Source organism: Phyllobates terribilis, unplaced genomic scaffold (genome assembly GCF_046119375.1).
Source record: "Phyllobates terribilis strain yellow unplaced genomic scaffold, ASM4611937v1 Scaffold_85__1_contigs__length_6476398, whole genome shotgun sequence".
Classification (NCBI taxonomy): domain Eukaryota; kingdom Metazoa; phylum Chordata; class Amphibia; order Anura; family Dendrobatidae; genus Phyllobates; species Phyllobates terribilis.
Window position 1 is genome coordinate 2,427,216 of NW_027362845.1, and position 6,375 is coordinate 2,433,590.

Here is a 6,375-nt window from a genome sequence, read left to right on the forward strand (position 1 = left end):
ACCTTGGTGGCCATTCAACTAGCCCACGACGACCAATCCACTTTCCAGGAAACAGTTCATGTAGGAATGCTCTGATCTGACACCCATAATGTGATCGTGCACCATCTTGTTGGAAAAACTCAGGGAACGTGCCATCTTCAGTGCATAAAGAGGGCAACACATCAACATGTAGCAGTTTCAGATATCCAGTGGCATTGAGGTTTCCATTGATGAAGAATGGCCCCACTATCTTTGTACTCCATATACCACACCATACCATAAAGATACGAGATGTGCAGCAACTGAAACAATGGATACTGGAAGCCTGTGCTAGCATTTCTTCTGCGGCATTGCTGTCAGTGTGTCAAGAGTGGGAGAAAAGGGTTGCATTGACAATCCAACACAATGGGCAGCACTTTGAACACATTTTATAAGTGATCATAAACTTGTAAAAAACTCATGAAAGAATAAAGTTACGTTAAAACCAAGCACACTATTGTTTTTCTTATGAAGTTCTCAATAAGTTTGATGTTTCACATTACCCTCTTCCCATTGAAAAAAATAAAGTTGGACCCAAAATGGCCGACTTCTAAATGACCGCTATGGTCACCACCCATCTGGAAAAGTTTTCCCCCTCCCATATACTAATGGGCCACAAACAGGAAGTTGATATCACTTAGGTGTATCCATATAAATGGCCCACCCTATATATATATATATATATATATATATATATATATATACAGTGCTGGCCAAAAGTATTGGCACCCCTGCAATTCTGTCAGATAATACTCAGTTTCTTCCTGAAAATGATTGCAATCACAAATTCTTTGGTATTATTCTCTTCATTTAATTTGTCTTCAATGAAAAAAACACAAAAAGAATTGTCCTAAAGCCAAATTGTATATAATTCCACACCAAACCTAAAAAAGGGGGTGGACAAAAGTATTGGCACCCTTTGAAAAATCATGTGATGCTTCTCTAATTCGTGTAATTAACAGCACCTGTAACTTACCTGTGGCACCTAACAGGTGTTGGCAATAACTAAATCACACTTGCAGCCAGTTAACATGGATTAAAGTTGACTCAACCTCTGTCCTGTGTCCTTGTGTGTACCACATTGAGCATGGAGAAAAGAAAGAAGACCAAAGAACTGTCTGAGGACTTGAGAAACCAAATTGTGAGGAAGCATGAGCAATCTCAAGGCTACAAGTCCATCTCCAAAGACCTGAATGTTCCTGTGTCTTCCGTGCATAGTGTCATCAAGAAGTTTAAAACCCATGGCACTGTGGCTAACTTCCCTAGATGTGGACGGAAAAGAAAAATTGACGAGAGATTTCAACGCAAGATTGTGCGGATGGTGGATAAAGAACCTCGACTAACATCCAAACAAGTTCAAGCTGCCCTGCAGTCCGAGGGTGCAACAGTGTCAACCCGTACTATCCGTCGACATCTGAATGAAAAAGGACTGTATGGTAGGATACCCAGGAAGACCCCGCTTCTTACCCCGAGACATAAAAAAGCCAGGCTGGAGTTTGCCAAAACTTACCTGAGAAAGCCTAAAACGTTTTGGAAGAATGTTCTCTGGTCAGATGAGACAAAAGTAGAGCTTTTTGGGAAAAACCATCAACATAGAGTGTACAGGAAAAAAAAAGAGGCATTCAAAGAAAAGAACACTGTCCCTACAGTCAAACATGGCGGAGGTTCCCTGATGTTTTGGGGTCGCTTTGCTGCCTCTGGCACTGGACTGCTTGACCGTGTGCATGGCATTATGAAGTCTGAAGACTACCAACAAATTTTGCAGCATAATGTAGGGCCCAGTGTGAGAAAGCTGGGTCTCCCTCAGAGGTCATGGGTCTTCCAGCAGGACAATGACCCAAAACACACTTCCAAAAGCACTATAAAATGGTTTGAGAGAAAACACTGGAGACTTCTATGGTGGCCAGCAATGAGTCCAGACCTGAATCCCATAGAACACCTGTGGAGAGATCTCAAAATGGCAGTTTGGAGAAGACACCCTTCAAATATTAGGGACCTGGAGCAGTTTGCCAAAGAAGAATGGTCTACAATTCCAGCAGAGCATTGTAAGAAACTCATTGATGGTTACCAGAAGCGGTTGTTCGCAGTTATTTTGGCTAAAGGTTGTGCAACCAAGTATTAGGCTGAGGGTGCCAATACTTTTGTCCGGCCCTTTTTTGGAGTTTTGTGTAAAATGATCAATGATTTGATTTTTGCTTCATTCTCTTTTGTGTTTTTCCTTGCAAGCAAATTAAATGAAGAGAATAATACCAAAGAATTTGTGATTGCAATCATTTTCAGGAAGAAACTGAGTATTATCTGACAGAATTGCAGGGGTGCCAATACTTTTGGCCAGCACTGTATATATACATATATATATATATATACATATATATACAGTAGATATATTGTCTCTTGCCTTACATTGGTTTATTCCTGTGGTTCCGTGGCACTTTGTTGTCACCTCTTTCCCTTGGATTTTTTATCTCTTTTGATTATGTCTGATTTTACTTACATTTTTGCAATAAAAATGTAACTTTTATTGGATTTGCTCCTGTTTCCATTTTTCTCTTTTTGGGTTATATAGTTATGGAAGAGCATTTATAGGGGCCGACTCTTTTCTTTTTGGATACTCCCTATAGAGAAGGTAGAGAGGATTTATTACCGTCTCTGCCTTTTCAATTACTGTGTACACAGCTCTGAACAAGTGCTGTGTATTCAGTATGGTAAGCGCAGATAGCGCTTCCTGCTCCAGACCCAGAGATCATGTGATGGCCGGGTGTAGAGAAAGAGCAAGAGCTTCTGGGTCCTAGGAGACCCAGTCAACCCTGCTATATAGGCAGTAGGTTGAATGTCCCCTGTAACTAGGATCAATATACCAGCAGATGTGTTTGGGACACAGGTTTATTAACAATTACTATTATATAAGTATGGCAGGTTCTCCTCCTGCACTTGTTAGTTCAGCTTTCCTCACATACTGCACAGCTCTCCAGTCCATACAATGGTCACTGATGGAGGAGCATGTAACCAGACCACTCCATCAGCCTTGTCCTATTGAGAACCTCCCATGAGAAAGATGCTTTTATAGTGAAGTAGACTGACGGACAGGTCTGGTCACTGCTCCTCCACCAGCAGCCATATTATAGACTAGAGAGCTGGGCAGTCTGTAAGGAAAGCTGCAGTAACAAGAGCAGGAGGAGAATCTGACATACCTACAGTATATCATAGTAAATGCCACAAAATCATGTCCCCAACACATCTGTTAAAGTAAAGATAAAATGGTCAACCTCATTAACTAATTCTGCAGCCAGCAATAGACAGCGCAACACAAAGACTATAGGAGGCAAACGACTCAATTTTATTTTAATGAAACCATATTGCAATTTTTTTTATCCATTCAAGCAAGAAAAAAATCAAATGTTTCAAAAGTTAAGACAACACCTGTGTAAAATCATTGAAATAAAGAGCAAAAAAAACAGGAAAAAATAAATAAAAAAACAATGACTATCCAAATTGCATTTACAAGCCCCATCCCTAACAAAAAACCATGTAACTAATATATAAAAATAACACAAGCACAGAAATCCTTTATTTACTACAGATATTACCAGAAAAAAAATAAAATGATATTAAAATATTGTAAAATTTAGACTCGATGTTTCACAAAAAAATATTTAAATATCCAAACATTACAATTTTTTACAGTTTTTTAAACCATATGTATGAAAATAAGAAAAAAATGTGCCTTGGCAAGAATGGGGAAAAATGGCCTGATCATGTAGGGGTTTAACAAAGTACTGAATATATACATATATATAAATGGACTGGGGAACAGTTCTACAACCCTCCAGCTTCAGATCTTGCTCATGTATCACATCCTCCACCTGTCAGATTTAAAAGATGTGTAACTTGTGTAAAGTGACAACATTGCCCTGATCTGTAAGTGTGGGCATGAGAAGCTACATGTCATGGTGCTCCCTGTGGTAAGCTGATGTATAGTATTACCTGTGCCCTTGGTGGTCTTCTGCCCTTCTTCTTCTTTCTTGATTGAAGAGCTTTCATGTGATGAGCCAAAGATTTGTCTTCTCCTCTTGGCTCCACTTCTTCTAGCTAGGACCTCCTGATGACATTCCTGTTCTTCTTTCTGGCCTTGGTGATCAATCTTCTGAGAGACGATCTCCAACTCTGAGCCATTTCTCTTCTCTCCTCTCCTATGGCTCTTCTTGATGGACGGCTTCTCATCATCCGATGAGTCCAAAACATTTCTTCTCCTTTTCTTCCCTCTCATCCTAAAGTCCTCCTCTTTAATCTCCATAATGTCGCTTTGCTGAAGGCAGCTCCTCCTCATCCGCATGCAAGCCAACCGCAACTCTCCAACTGCCAACCGGCAACATTCCAATGTGCTCACTGGTCATGTGATAGGAATTGACCATAAGCAGTCATATATATGAGTTATCAGATATTGGTGTTTTTCTATTTTATTCTCATCATATCACATAGTATTAGGCCAAGCTCACAGATAGAGGTTTATTTTAGCTTTTCTGCTGCCTTTTTTCCTATAGAAAGACTCAAATATCCAGATCTTTTTCACATTTTCAGGTTAAGACTTGAATATACTTTGTAGCAATCTCGATAGTAATATTTACACGTAATGACAACTATAGGTTTCTAAAGAATAATTTCTAGTTACTATAATGGCTTCTTAGAAAACCCACATGTGTGAGTTTGCTGTTTTGCAGAACGCTCTTTGCCACCATTTTCCTTCTGACGCTGTTTTGCAGCATTTAGGGGATGTGCACACGGTTATTATTTGTAGAGGAAAAGAAATACTAGAGTGTTGGCGGGTAAAATGCTGCCTAAAATATGTGCAAAAACGCTTCAAGAATTGACATGCAGAAGATATGAAACTTCTTCAAATCTGCAAGGAAAAAATAAGCAGAATGTACATGAGATTCCATAAATCTCATTGACTTTGCTAGTACATTAAAACACTGCGTTTTTTCATGCAAAGAACGTGCGGAAATAACTTTTGAAAATACGGCAAAAATGCAACATGTGAACATGCCCTTGGCTTCTAGTCCATCAAAAATAGTGTAAGTCTGAACTTGAGATGCCGCTGTGGATACTCATTCTGGTGTTAATACTATAGGAAATGACAAGGCAATGATCGCGCTTTTTATTAGTGTAAATAGGGAAATACAGCCCTCCTAGACCGGACACAAGGATTTTATTTGCCAATAGTAATAATATTGGTGGGTTATATTTTTTACACTATACTACATACTTTTTTCACATATAACTATTTTCCTGTGATAAATTGTATTATCAATATATGGACTGGAGTTATTTGTAATTTAATTCCATATTTGGTGCACACAGATTGTTCTTTCTGCTGAATTCTAGATTAGTCATTGCTAGTGTCTCGGCATATTAGCATGTTTTTGTAATTTTTTGCTAAACCCTAATGAGGATTATTTGCTTATACTTGATATTCGCTTCTCAATAGTATTCGCTTATTCACTATATTCTAGATTATACATTTTGTCTTAGATGTATATTGGAAGTTCTTCATATTTTTTTCTTATGTCACATTATTATTTTTCACAGTGAATGTTTGATAAAGATCATGTTGACGCTTTTGTATTATACATTTTACTTTGACTTAAAAATAATACTTAGTACAATTTTAATGGAAACAATTTGCTTCAATAACACAGACCCTTATTAAATGACCCAGCATGCCACTTCTGGCCTGAGCTTTCAATGTAGAATTACATATTTGCTGTGTAACTAAATAGCTGTAATGCATAGAATAATTGGGCTTACTACAGAAGGGATAGATGCTCTTCTAGTGAAGCTTCATGATGTCCATTGCTCCAGAGTAGACGACCTTCTCTATGAACACTAAATGCCTGTAAGGCACAGTGTGATTATGGGGTGGGAATGCTTTAGGACATTTCTTTAGGATACAATGACATTGGTGGCAGACTGGTATCTGGTGTCACCACTAAAGGACGGCAGAAGTAATTCAGGCACATACTGGTGACAGTTTAGGATAATGTTACTGAAAAGAGGCAACAAGCTTACTGGTCACAGAGTCTCCGAGACGCCAACATGCTTCATAACTACAAATACTCTTAAATAGGGGAACAGCTTCACCACAGATAGATGACTGGCAAAAACATTTACGCTGGGCTTCCACTTTCCAAACTTTACACCACCTGCTGGAAGGCTCCTCCGCAGTATCTCAAGCTGTCTCGGTGTCCGTCCTCTTACAGAACAGCACTCACACGTTCAAGCAGTTATATGACCAGGTTTCACAAAGCAAACTGTAAAAATACTATTAATCAGATCTCGGACCAGATGGGGCTGATGTAC